Source organism: Taeniopygia guttata, chromosome 5 (genome assembly GCF_048771995.1).
Source record: "Taeniopygia guttata chromosome 5, bTaeGut7.mat, whole genome shotgun sequence".
Taxonomy (NCBI): domain Eukaryota; kingdom Metazoa; phylum Chordata; class Aves; order Passeriformes; family Estrildidae; genus Taeniopygia; species Taeniopygia guttata.
The window spans coordinates 62,672,757-62,686,016 of NC_133030.1; the positions used below are offsets into that span (position 1 = coordinate 62,672,757).

Consider the following 13,260-nt stretch of genomic DNA (forward strand, 5'->3'; position numbering starts at 1 on the left):
CGCAACAAGCGGCCGCGCCGGGCCCACCCGCGGCACGGCCCCGCGTGGGCGAGCCGAGCCGGGCCGGGCTGAGCTAAAGCGAGCGGAACGGAGCGGAACCGGGCTGAGCCCAGCGGGGCACGCACCTACCTGCGGCTGCGGGAGCGAGCTGCGTGCCAGCCGTGCCGAGCCGAGCCGAGCCGAGCCGAGCCGTGCCCAACCGAACCCCGCCGTGCCGAGCCGAGCCGTGCCCAGCCCAGCCCGGCCCAGCCCATCCCGCCGCCCCCGCCCCTTCCCGGGCCGCCCCGCACCGCCCCGAGCGGCACCGGCGCCGCCTCCCGCCCCGGGGAAGGGTCGGCAGAGGGGTGGCCCCGGGTGGGACAGACCAGTGTTGGCCCTGGAGGAGGTGTGGGGAGCCCAGGAAAGGCTCCCTGAGCATCGTGTCCCCCCGGGAGGGCACACGGGCACCGTCCCTGCGGGATGGAGGTGCCCGGGAGCGGAGCGGAGCATCCTTCGGAGGGACCGCGGCCGGACAGGCTGGGGATGCTCCGAGGGTTGGGAATCTGCTCTGGAGGGTTGGGAGGGCTGGGGGTTGGATTGACCTCAGAGCCCCTTCCAGCAGGGCTCCAAGAGAGCTGGAGGGGGACTTTAAATACGGGGGAACGGCTTCCCACTGTCACAGGGCAGGGTTAGGTGGGATATTGGAAAGAAATCCTTCCCTGTGAGGATGGGAGGCCCTGGCACAGGGTGCCCAGAGCAGCTGTGGCTGCCCCTGGATCCCTGGAAGTGTCCAAGGCCAGGCTAGACAGGGCTTGGATCACGCTGGGACAGTGGAAGATGTCCCTGCCCATGGCAGCAGTTGGAACGAGATGTTTTTCAAGGTCTCTTCTAATCCAAACAAGCCTGGGATTCTATGATCTCCCAGAGAAGGGACTCAAATGTCCTCTGGGGGGGTCCCAACTCTTGTGTAGGAGAACCCCACACCCATCCCAGTATCCCCAGGCCTTGGACATCAGAGAATCCCAGTTCTTAGGATTCAGGTTGAGGCGGGAGCAGAATTAAACCCCATTCCCATTAAATCCCCCACTAGCAGCTGGATGAAGGTGAGCGGGGCTCACTCGTGTGAGGCCTGGCCACCCTTTGGAGCTGATGCACACACGGATCCCTCTCCATAGGTGACCCCAGGCCTGGAATAGCAACAGCAGCAGCACCATAAATTAGCAGCAAAGCATCTCCTCCTTCAGAAGTGCCATCTGGCGAGGTTGTTTTTGGAGGAGTTATTTATTCCTCACTTTTAACTGTCTAAAGGCGTTTCTCGGGCTGACCTGCGAGGCCGCCTCGGCCCCCGCAGTCTCTCCGAGCCTCTGGGAATGAGGAGCTGCTTGTTCCCAGCCCTAAATAAAGAGCAGCTCTGCTGTGAGCACCCTGACACTCCTTGCTGAAATCTGTTTGCAGCTCAACAGATCCTGCTGGGTAATTCCATGATGGGAGTGCACGGTACCGGCGCTGGGAATCCAACGCGCCGCTCTCCTCGTGGGAAAAAACAACCTGGCTTTCTGCAGAGCTGGGGCTGGATATCCCTCGGGTTTGGGCTCACTCTCATCCCCCTATCCATGCCAGATGGAATTGGGAGAGGAATTCTACCCCACAGCTCCTGCTCGAGTCCTTACAAAGCCACTGGTGCCACTGCCAAGGGCACGGAGAGCATCCTGTCCAAGCAGAGCCTGTCATTCCAGTCAGAAATGCTTTTTCCCCCCCAAAAACTCCCTCTGGAAACACCCACCCTGCAGAGAACACAGTGGGACAGCCAAGCAAAGCCGCCCTTTGGCTGATTTCTCCAAACCCACAAATCATTTTGGGGCTGTGGGGTGGCCCAAGCAGGACCTGGCCCCGTTGCTGCGGTGCTGAGGAGGACGAGTGGGTCCTGCTGAGCACATCCCAACCCCATCCCGAGGCCTGTGGAACACGGGGATGCAGGAACCCAGCGCCTGCCTTGCCGCAGAGGCTAAATAAAGCAGCAGGAAGAGCTCTGGGATGCCAGCGAGGCGATGTATAAACACCGACGTGGATGGCGCGGCTGCGACGCCCTTCCAGAGCCGGGGGGGGAAAAAATCTCATCTCATTCCAACGGGAGATGCTCCCAGGGATGGGGGAGACGCTCCAGGAAAAGCCATCCCAGGCTGCAACGTGGGGAGAGCTCGGAAAGATGGAGCTCAGCCAGGGTCCGCTCTGCCTCGCCTCTCTGCGAGAGGAAAAACCCAAAGAGTCCCAAAAGTGACATTTCTCTCACAATCCTGGAATCAATCTCCCTCAGAGATCCCAAGGAGTGGAACCACAGATGGGAAATGGAAAAAAAAATTTAATTATTTTTGGGGTGGGTTTGTTTGTTTTCTGTTTTTTGTTTTTGTTTTGTTTTGTTTTGTTTTGCATCTCTAGGCCTAGCTCAAAATAATAATAATTAAAAAAACAAAAAGAAAAAGGTGGTGTGGTTCTAACTGAAAATATCATTCCCATAAAATACACGGATTTCTCCCGCGCTGGGTGTGTTTAGATGGAAAGGACAGGAAGCAGCAGCAGCTCACTGGGATCCTGCATATCACCAGGCGAGTGTTTCCCATCCCAGAATTTCAATGCTGCCATTGTCACTGGCAGGGACGGCCACGGAGACGTGGGAGCTCTCTTATCTCATAGCAGCCCTCGGATTTTGTTCACAGCACCAAAATTATTCCAAAAGCAACAAAATAACAGCTAAACACATCCCTCTCTGCATCCCATTCCCTTCCCAAGGGCTGATGGATCAGTGGTGCCAATCCAGGATTGCTGCTGTCAGTGCCCAGCACCCATTTCTAGGCATTTTTGGGATGTCCTGCTAGGAAAATTCACCCTGGAGCAGCAGCACAGGGACCTCAGTGCTCACCACAAGCCTTGTGGGGTGCATTTGGGGACAGGGGTGTCACCGCTGCTCGATGACACCTGGCACAGCATCACAACGATCCTGATGGGCCCCTTCCAACTCAGCGTATTCCAGCTCTGGCTGCAGCTGGGATTTAGAAATTCCTCCCTGGACAAGAGAGGAAAACAAATCCCAGCTACAGTGAGCAGGCTGTGCTGGGGCTGGGAAGGTTTCTCAGCCCATAAGGGGAAGAAATTAAATAAAGAATCCCCAGCACGGAGCCACAACAGCCGGAGCGTTGCTATAAACTCCAGAGAGGAGCTGGACCTCGCTCCCATTCCTGCATTTCACGGGGATTTCCAAGGAAGCTCTTCCTCCCTCCCTACCCAGGCTGGGGTGGGAGAGTCCCTATCCCCCCCAGCACAGGGTGGAGGGACCCTCTCCAACCTTTCCTGGGCTTTTTAGGAGAATTCCATCTGATTTTTGGCCATAAATACCCAATTCACAGAGATCTCACCAAGCCTCTGCTTCAATTTGGTTTGAATGTAGTAGAATTGATAAGCCTGAGCTGATTAGTTAATAATAAAATTAATATTAATAATCAATCATGAAAAGGCTGAGCACACATTGGGACCCCTCCTCAGGGGTTTTGCCCACCTGGGGACAGCTCCAACTCCATCCATCCCAGCTGAATTTTGGGAAAACCGATGCCCAGCGTGCAGGAGCCAGCCCTGGATGGTGCTGGGAAAGGGGGAGCATCCCTGGGAGTGGCCTGGGGACACCCCAGCTCAGGAGCCAGGTGGAGAGCGGGATGGCTCCTTGAGCATTCTGGAATTTGGGCAAAGCCAAACCACCCCTGGCTCCTGGGGAATTCAGGGGATGCTCCCAGAGAAGCTTTTTCCATCCGATTTTAGCTGAGGGAGGATGCTGCTACATTTAACTGGCCCCCCAAAATCCCCCTCTGTATTTACCATGCCTGGGAAGCCGGCAAGGACAAAAACAAAAAGGAGCTGCCTGAGATTTAAACCCAACGGGGCTGGAAAAGGAGAAAATCCAGCCTGAATCCCCAAGTGTTGGAACTATCACGAAAATCCAAGCGTGCATCCAGCAGGGAAGTGCTGATCCAGGGCACTCTGCTCATCCAGCTGGGGTTTATCCCCAAAATATTGAAAAATTCAGGCTGAGGTGGGCAGGGATTTTCTATGGTCTTCCCACAGCTCCATTCCCAAATCCACTCTCATTTCTCTCTTCAAAAAGCCCATTTCACCCCCTCCCATCCTTTCTGTTTTCTGGGGGTCCCAAATGGTTTTTTCGTGGCTCTGGGCCTGGGGGTTATTCCTAGAGTTTGCTCCCAGCCTGCCAGAGCTGCTGCAATCCCATGGAATTGTGGTGTAAAGCAGGAAAGGGCGGCAGGGAGGGGCAGACAGGGAGGAAAGATCACAGGAGCGAGCAGGGGAATATTTTTAGCCCGTCTGTTCTCTGGCTTTAACAACACTCCATGATTCCAATCCCATCTGACAGAGGGGCAGATGCCTCAGGGCTGCTGAAATGGGAGAGAAACCTCAGCAAGGGCCCCCTCAGGGGGTCACCCACAGCCCTGACCTACAAGACATCAAAGAATGGGGAGGAAAACTGGGAATTTCTCTGCTGGGAAAAAAAAAAAAAAAATTAAAAATGTTGGTGGTGAAAGACTATGAAGAGCCAGGGTATCCATTAGAGTTCCAAAGGAGATGTGAGGGGCACATTTCCTCCCCTGGCACCCTGGAGATCCAGCTCCTTGCTCCGTGCTCACCACTGTCCATGGATTTTCCATGGCAGCAGGGTTTGGTTGCAAGTTGGCAGGAGCCAAAGGGAAATCTGGGAATGAGGTCATGAAGCTGAAGGTTTTGCTCCAAACCTGATCCAGGGTGGATCAAGTGGATCTGGGATAAAGCTGGGAAAAATGAGCCAAGAAGGTCAGGTGGGTTTGCTCTGTGCAAAGTGCAGCAACGTCAGGGATGGATTGGGCACGAGGGGTCATGGACCAGCACCACGTTCACACTGGGAGAACTGGAGATCCTGCAATGCAAACCTAGTGGAACTCTCACAGCTTGAGCCAGTCAAATTAGGATTTCCCCGTAATTTAATCATTTAATTAATTAAAATATTTTTAAATCATTAACAAAAAAAATTAATAATTCCCCATGATGCAATTTAATCCCCATAATTTAAAACCCCAACTCCACCACAGAAGGACACAAAGGCTCCCATCCCGTCCCGTCCCATCCCAGGATATTCCATCAGGGAAAAGCCAGCCAGGGCCACCCCGTCCCCTCCTCCATCCCTGGGGACAGAGCAGCCCAGGGAGCCCCTGGAGCTTGGCCGTGGCCCCGTGTGTCCATCAGGCATCCATCAATGATTTACTGCTGCTCTGCAGAGCTGTTTGTGCTCCGGGCCCTCCCGGCCAAGGTCAGCGCTCCGTTTGGCAGGAAAAGGGACGGATGCCAAAGGGGAGAGGGGTTGGGAATCCAAAGCAGGGAAAAGCAGAGCCCCCCTGGAGCCCAGCAGCTCCAGGAGTTTGTCCTGAGCATCCCTGCTCCCACCAGGCTCCAGGAGCCCGGAGCAGCTGGAGACAAATAATTCCACGGCACAAACCATTCCACGGCACAAATCATTCCACGGCACAAATCGTTCCACGGCACAAATCATTCCATGGCAAAAATCATTCCATGGCACAAACCATTCCATGGCACAAATCATTCCACGGCACAAATCATTCCATGGCACAAACCATTCCATGGCACAAATCATTCCACGGCACAAATCATTCCATGGCACAAATCGTTCCGTGGCACAAACCATTCCACAGCACAAATCGTTCCATGGCACAAATCATTCCACATTTTTATGATTTGGGTTGGATCTCAAAGCCCATCTCATTCCATCCACCAGTTCCACATCCCCCTAACCTCACTTGTTGGAATCTGAGGTATTGATGATTCCCAGATTGTAAAAGTCTCTGTCTTTCTGCCCCGCTGCCAAAGCAGAAGCCATAATTGGTCTGTGCTGTTTCAAGGTTGTTTATTCTGTTTATCTCTACCATGTTCTGCTGCCCTGCCGCAGCTCTGTCCTGCAGGGCAGCGTGTGGGGCTCTGCCCTCAGTGGGATGGTACAAACATTAAATACCACAAACTACCTGTGCTGGATTTACAATAACGTGCCAATATCTGTCACCTACGTTGGACAGTGTGTCCCCAGCCTGAACCAACAGAAAAATGCCAACACCACAGTGAAACATGGAGGGCATGAAGAAGGAGAAAAAGGACAAGGCACACCCAATTTCCTCCATCTTGTCCCCTTTGGACCCCTCATCTAGAATCCTAAAATTTTACTTTTGCACCCATGCCACACTTAATTATTGCTTATATCAAACACTCAGAGCTTGTAATTCACCCTGTAAGATTGAAAACTCTTTTCCATGGACAGAGATCACAGCCAGTGTCTCTGGGGGTCTAAACCCAGTCCTGGGAGCACCACCAGCGGGATGTTGGGCTTGGATCAAAACAGGCACCTCACACAAGGGGTTCCAAAGGTGCCAGTGCTGCCAGGCAGGATTTGTGCCATTCCTCTGCTTTTTGAAGCCTCCACAGCGGCCTCTCCCCGCGCCCGCCCAAAAGCGAAATTGATTTTTATGAAATGGATCGAGGCGGCCTCCAGGAGGATCCATAGCTGGGCTAATGTTTGCCTAATGGGCTCCCTCAAACGGCTCATTAATCCCTCTGTGTTTATTAATGGCACACAGGAGCCAGACAGCTGCAGCCAAGCTCCCCAGGTCCCTGAGCTCCCAGGGACCCCAGATTTTAGGGTCTCCAAGCTCCCTGAGCTCCCAGGCACCCCAGATTTTGGGGTCCCCAAGCTCCCCAGGTCCTGAGCTTCCAGGTATCCCAGATTTTAGGGTCTCCAAGCTCCCCAGGTCCCTGAGCTCCCAGGGACCCCAGATTTTGGGAGCTCCAAGCTCCCTGAGCTCCCTGGCACCCCAGATTTTGGGGTCTCCAAGTTCCCTGTGTCCCTGAGCTCCCAGGGACCCCAGATTTTGGGGTCTCCAAGCTCCCTGAGCTCCCAGGGACACAGATTTTGGGGTCTCCAAGTTGCCTGTGTCCCTGAGCTCCCAGGGACACAGATTTTGGGGTCTCCAAGCTCCCTGAGCGTCCAGGGACACCAGATTTTGGGGCCTCCAAGCTCCCTGAGCTCCCAGGGACACAGATTTTGGGGTCTCCAAGCTCCCTGTGTCCCTGAGGTTCCAGGGACCCCAGATTTTGGGAGTTCCAAGCTCCCTGAGCTCCCAGGCACCCCAGATTTTGGGGTCTCCAAGCTCCCTGAACTCCCAGGGACACAGATTTTGGGGTCTCCAAGCTCCCTGAGCTCCCAGGCACCCCAGATTTTGGAGTCTCCAAGCTCCCCACATCCCTGAGCTCCCAGGGACTCCAGATTTTGGGGTCTCCAAGCTCCCTGAGCGTCCAGGGACACCAGATTTTGGGGTCTGCAAGCTCCCTGAGCTCCAGGGACCCAGATTTTGGGGTCTCCAAGTTCCGTGTCCCTGAGCTCCCAGAGAACCCAGATTTTGGGGTCTCCAAGCTCTCTGAGCTCCCAGGGACACAGATTTTGGGGTCTCCAAGCTCCCTGAGCTCCCAGGGACACAGATTTTGGGGTCTCCAAGCTCCTCAGGTCCCTGAGCTCCCTGTATCCCTGAGCTCCCAGGGTTTCCAAGCTCCCTGGGTCCCATATCCCTGTACCTGTGGTCACCCCCTTTTTTCTCCCTGAGCCTCTCCTTTCCCCTCCCTCATTCCATCCCACCTCCCAAGGCTAAAATCCCCATTTTTGGGGCTGCACAGTGAGCCAGCACTGGTCACCAGCTCTGAAACCAGCACAGGCTTTGGCTGGGCTTTGTCCCAGTCTGGTTCCCTGGGGAATCTCACTGGAGAGGTGTCACTGGGTGCTCTGGCACCCATGGGACAGTCTGGAGCTGGCACCATGTCCCAAAAAGCCTTGAAACTCCCCAGCTTTGGTCATGGATTGGGAATATCTCCCTGCTGTGGCAGCAAACACTTTATTTATGTGTTTATTTGCTTTTTTATCTCTAAGGTAATGTCAGAGCTCAGGAACATTCTGGTTAACCTGCAAGTGAGCAAATGCATCTGAGGGCTTGCAGAACCACAGTGCATTGTTGCAGTGGTGCATTTTTCCAGACAGGATTTTGGGGGTGCTCCTTGGGCAGGGAAAGGCTGTGGATATACATTTATATCAAAATATTATATATTATTAAATATTAAATACTATTATATAGAATATATTTTATATAAATATATATTATGTATTTTGTATAATATAATATATATATTATATATATATAGCATTTGGTCATTTATATGTAAAACCTGAGCAACCTGGGCTAATGGAAATTTTCCCTGCCCATGGCAGGGGTTTGGAATGAGATGGTCTTTAATGTCCCTTCCAATCCAAACCATTCTGGAATTCTGTGATTCCCGCTTCCCTCCCTCCCTTCTCTGCAGCAGGAAAAGGCATCATTTTGGTTTGGTTTGGTTTGAAGAGCAATTTTTGGTGGAAACCTTTCCCAGACACGCCACTCCCCTGGGAAGCAGCAGGGATGGATCTCCAGAGGTTTCCCCCTTCCAGCTCCACACGCTGCTCCCAGCCCATGGCACAAAGGAAAGGACAGCTCTGAATGGTGAAAACATCATCCCCAGCTTTCACCCAGCAGGGCTGAAAAGTATTTATCCCTCCAAAAGTATTTATTATGCTCCAAAAGTACGTGAAGGCAGTAAAGCCCCTCCTGGAAAAACGCTGTGTCTCCCAGACCGTCACCACATTGAATTTCTGGAAAAATGTGGCCCAGAAATGACATCATTCCCTCGTGTCTGGGATGTGCAGGGGCTGAGGGGACACCAAGGCCAGGTCAGGCTCAGGGATGTGCCCCAGACCTGATGATTTCCATCCCAGGGTGAAGCTCCCAGGACACCCACCATGGGTGGTGTGGCACCCTGTGGATGGGGGAAGTGCTGAGCCCAGCTTGGAGTCCTGCACTTCCAGGAGGGAATTTGCTCCATGTTTAGACCCCAGGAGGGAATTTTCTCCATGTTTAGACCCCTCCCTCCCTTCCCAGGCTCTGGGGAAGCCGGGATTGTCAGCAGGAGCCCAGGTTCCATCAAAGCAAACTGGGAGGGAAGTTTGCTCATCCTTCCCCAGGGCTGTGTCTGGGAGCTGGTGCAAGGCAGGAGGGAGGAATCACAGATTTGGAGACAGATTTGGGCCACCCCAAAAATGTCCCTTGCTGCCCTGAAAGCTCCCAAACCTCTGCCCCATCCCTGGAAGTTTCCAAGGCCAGGCTGGATGGGGCTTGGAGCAAACTGGGAGAGTGGAATGAGTCCCTGCCTCTGTCAGGGGGTTGGAACCAGATGGTCTTGAAGGTCCTTTCCAACCCAAATAATTCTGGGGTTTTAGGATTCTGGCCCATTTTGGGGTACAGCAGCCCTCCCCTCCAGGGTAGGACCTGTGTCTGTGGGATTATCAGGGCAAGGCCCCATCACCAAAACCTCAATCCAACCCCCCACGAGCTCACATTTTCACAGCACCCTCGAAATCCCTGGGTTCCTACCCCAAACATCCCACAGCAGCTGGACCTGGCCCTCCCCACTTCCAAACCAAGCTGTTTATGAGCTCTGTGAGCACAATAAACCAAAAGCAGCTGTGGCTGCCACCTCCTTTTATGCGATTCTTTTTTCCTGCCTCTGAATTTTTGTGATCCAGATATAAAGCCCTGAGAAACAGAGGTTTAAAGGAGAACCCTGACACCCCTTACTGCAGAGCCCTGACTCTCATCTATCCCAGGAGATTATTTCAATCCAATCCAAATTATTTCAATGATCCAAATTATTTCAATGATCCAAATGATTTCAATGATCCAAATGATTTCAATCAAAATCCAATTTTTAAATTTTTTTTTTAAAGAAAATACTAAAACTAAAGCTCCTGGAAGCCAGTGATGGGCAATGAGGGAGAAATCCCAGGTGTTCTTTGTTCAGCCTTGACCACCTCATGTTTGCACAATTCTGTGCCAACATTTCTTTGTCCAAGGCCTTCCCTGAAGGAAAGAAGGAAAGGGGTGGAGGATGCTGTGGGCATCCCAGGAAAACACTGGGAAACTGTCACCCCACTGCCACCCTGCTTGTGGCACCACTCCCAACTGCTCCAGCAGCACCTGCTGTATTTAAAATTAATGCATTTTTTTGCAGAGGTTCCTGCTGTGTTATCCCATCCAATAAACCCAATCCTGGCTCACCCCAGATCCCATCCTGCTCCAAAGCCCAGGGACAGATGCCTTCATCTCCAGCCATGATTTTTTTGCAGTTTAGGGCTCTCCCCTTTTGCACCTTTCCTGGTGCAAACTCAGCTCTTAGGTCCCTTGTTCTCTAGGGATCCCCTAAATTTGGTGCTTTGCAGACAGGAGTCCCCAAACTCAGCCATCCCAGCTAATCAAGCCCCCACAGCCAGCTACCCTGATTATGGAATCCCAGAATGGTTTGGGTTGGGAGGGACCTTAAAGCTCATCCAGGGCCACCCCTGCCACGGCACGGACACCTTCCACCATCCCAGGCTGCTCCAAGCCCTGTCCAGCCTGGCCTTGGGCACTGCCAGGGATCCAGGGACAGCCACAGCTTCTCTGGGCACCTGTGCCAGGGCCTCAACACCCTTACAGACAAGAATTCCTTCCCAATATCCCATCTAACCCTGACCTCTGGCAGTCTGAATCCATTTACACCCCAAATCCTCCCATTGGATGTGGCAGCACATCCCACACCCCAGATTCCCACAAACCCTCAGCACACACTTGGAGCAACTTGTTTTACTGCACCAGTGATTAGGAAGATGCTGCCTTGAAGAAAAGAAGGGTTTGGGCTGTCAGAGCAGGAATTCAGGGCTCTCCCCAGCCAGCCCCGTGGTGCTCTGGAGAGCCTGGAGCTCCCCAGGGCTTACCCCGACACCAACTGCTTGGCTCATCACCCCCAGACCAAAAATCCCCCCCACATAAAACTGAAAAAAAAAAAAAAATCACAAAGTCCCCCATTTTGTGCTCTGTATGTGAGGAAAGAGCTGCAGCATCCCTCCCTGGAGCAGCCAAGACTCCTGTGCCTGGCACAGGGTCTGCTCCTGGGTGAAGGCTGGTGCCACCTCCTGATCCCCCCTCACCCACAGTGGGGGTTTTCCCCTCTTCCCAGCAATATTCCCTGTGGCAAGCACATTTCTCTCCCTCTCAGGATTTTCACAGAGGTGCACAGAGAGAAATGAAAGAGAAAACAATTTCTATTTCTGCTCCTTGTTTTTCCCATGTGGAATGTGTTTGGAGAATTGTTTCCCTGGGGTGATTGCTTGGTTGGATTCTGGTGAGGATTGTTTGAGTTGATGGCCAATCCAACCCAATCCAACCCAACCCAACCCAACCCAACCCAACCCAATCCAATGCAATCCATTCCAATCCAATCCAACCCACCTGGGGCTGGACTCTCAGAGAAGGTCACGAGTTGTGTTAGAGATAGAGTCAAAGAAAGTAGTATGTAGTTTTAGTATCCCCCTTTTATATAGTATATTAATGTATTTTAGCATAGTTATAATAAAGAAATCATTCAGCCTTCTGAACTGAGTCACACATCGGCATTTCTTCCCATTGGGTTCACCTGCATTTACAATAATTCCCTGTGCCCAAGGCTTTCCCAGTTTCTCATGGAATGCTGCTGCAGACATGGATCTGCCCAGCCAGCGCTCCTAGGAGGCCAGCAGCTGAACATAGTAGAGAAATGACACTCCCAGTTTCTTTTTCCCAGTATAAATCTGGTTTTTAGGTATATTCAGAACAGTTTCCGAGCCACAAAGAGCTTTTTCCATTCCTCCGTCTCCAAGCTCAGCAAACAACCCTACCTGCAGAGCCAGCTTGGATTTATCCCATTCCCACGGCTGTGTTTATGACAGGGCTGCACCCCAAACTGTTCCATGAAGAACAACCAGCCCTGCCCTCCCTTAAACTGGGCTTCACACCCAGCCTAAACCTAAACCTAATCCACATCTCATCCCTCAAACACCCCAATCACCCCGTGCAGGGGTCGCTCCTGGAATTGTGCTGCCCCTTCCACACATCATGGAGAGATCCTTTTCTCCCCAGCCATCCCAGGAAAGGACAACACATCTGTGGGACCAGCAGAGCCCCATCCTGGAGCTGCCCCATCCTGGAGCTGCCCCACGCCAGCAGCGTGGGAAGCTCCTCACACAAGTGCCCAGGCCAGCCGGGTGGGGTGAGCCTGGAGAAGACCTCTAATTACACAGGGCTGGGTGTTTTTCCAGTTGCAGAAGCCCAGCTGCATGGTCCCTCCCTGTCCCAGGTGCCATTAGTGCTGTTTGACTACTAATTGGCAATTAATAATATCTTTGGGTGATGCAAATGGGTTCTAAACACCTGCAGATCGATTATTTTGACGCCTTCAGGTTTGCAAAGTGCAGCAGTGTTTGGGGGATTGGATGATGGTTTTTGGGTTTTTTTTTGCTGTGAGCTGGAAAAGTGGATGTTTAGGGGTGCAAAAGGATCATTCCCACAGCACCTGCAGATTCTTTGCTTCTTTTTGCCAGGGTCGGGATTAAATGTGTGAGATGGAATTTCTTGTTGGGACATGTGTTTGTTAGTTGGTATCTCTGTTACAGTCTCACTCCTGCAGCACTTCACTCCAACAAACTAAAAATGGAGCCCCATCTCTCTCTCTCTAAAAGGCCTTTTAAGGATAAACTGTCCCATTAAGAAATGACACCTCAATTATTTTCACTTTTAACCCAATAACCAACCACCCGTGGCTGCAATGAGGACTTTTTTATCCAATTACATAAAAACACCCAAACCCATGGAGATGAAGGAGAAGGATCAGCCTCCACCCTAAAACCTCCACCTTGCTTTATATCTATTACTATATTCTAAACCCTTAAACTCTGAGTTTCCCACCCTGTGATATCACACACTTCTATTCAAATCCACCCCCACAATCCCAGCTCTGCCATTCCATTCTGGAAGCTTCTCCACGGCCTCAGGTCAATGCAGAGTTCTCTTGGGGGTCAGAGTCTGTCAGCACAGAAAGTCTGAAATTCTCAGCAATTCTCAGGGTTCCAAGAAGGACCCAGCAGGAGTGGCCAGCCCAGGGAACGCTGGCAGGGAATTTCCTTGGCTGACCCATGGGATGGGCACCATGGCTGTGGGGCAGGGCTGGGGCTGCTGGTGCCCAGCTGATGAAAAGCCACTGGGACGTGTCTGTCTGTCCATGGCCAGGACGTGCCAGGCTGGTCCTGCTCCAGGTGCC

At 52.5% G+C, this 13,260-nt stretch overlaps 1 protein-coding gene and 1 non-coding gene across 8 annotated transcripts in view; both read right to left on the reverse strand.

The window, feature by feature from the left end:
• The window catches only part of FRMD6 (FERM domain containing 6), a 42,280-nt gene that overhangs the window by 21,130 nt on the left and 7,890 nt on the right, over window positions 1-13,260 (reverse strand). The window contains exon 1 of one of the 7 annotated variants that reach the window (XM_030273217.4): window positions 130-291. The exons of 3 other annotated variants lie outside the window; for them this stretch is intronic. The gene's annotated coding sequence lies outside the window, so the exon portion shown is untranslated. Of the gene's footprint in view, window positions 1-125; window positions 292-13,260 lie in introns of those variants that run through there. 3 more of the 7 variants (XM_030273216.4, XM_072930592.1, XM_041716371.2) reach the window with 3 other exon arrangements.
• Window positions 141-271, reverse strand: MIR2974 (microRNA mir-2974). The gene has a single exon (NR_130441.1). It is a non-coding gene; the product is annotated as a microRNA mir-2974 (primary transcript).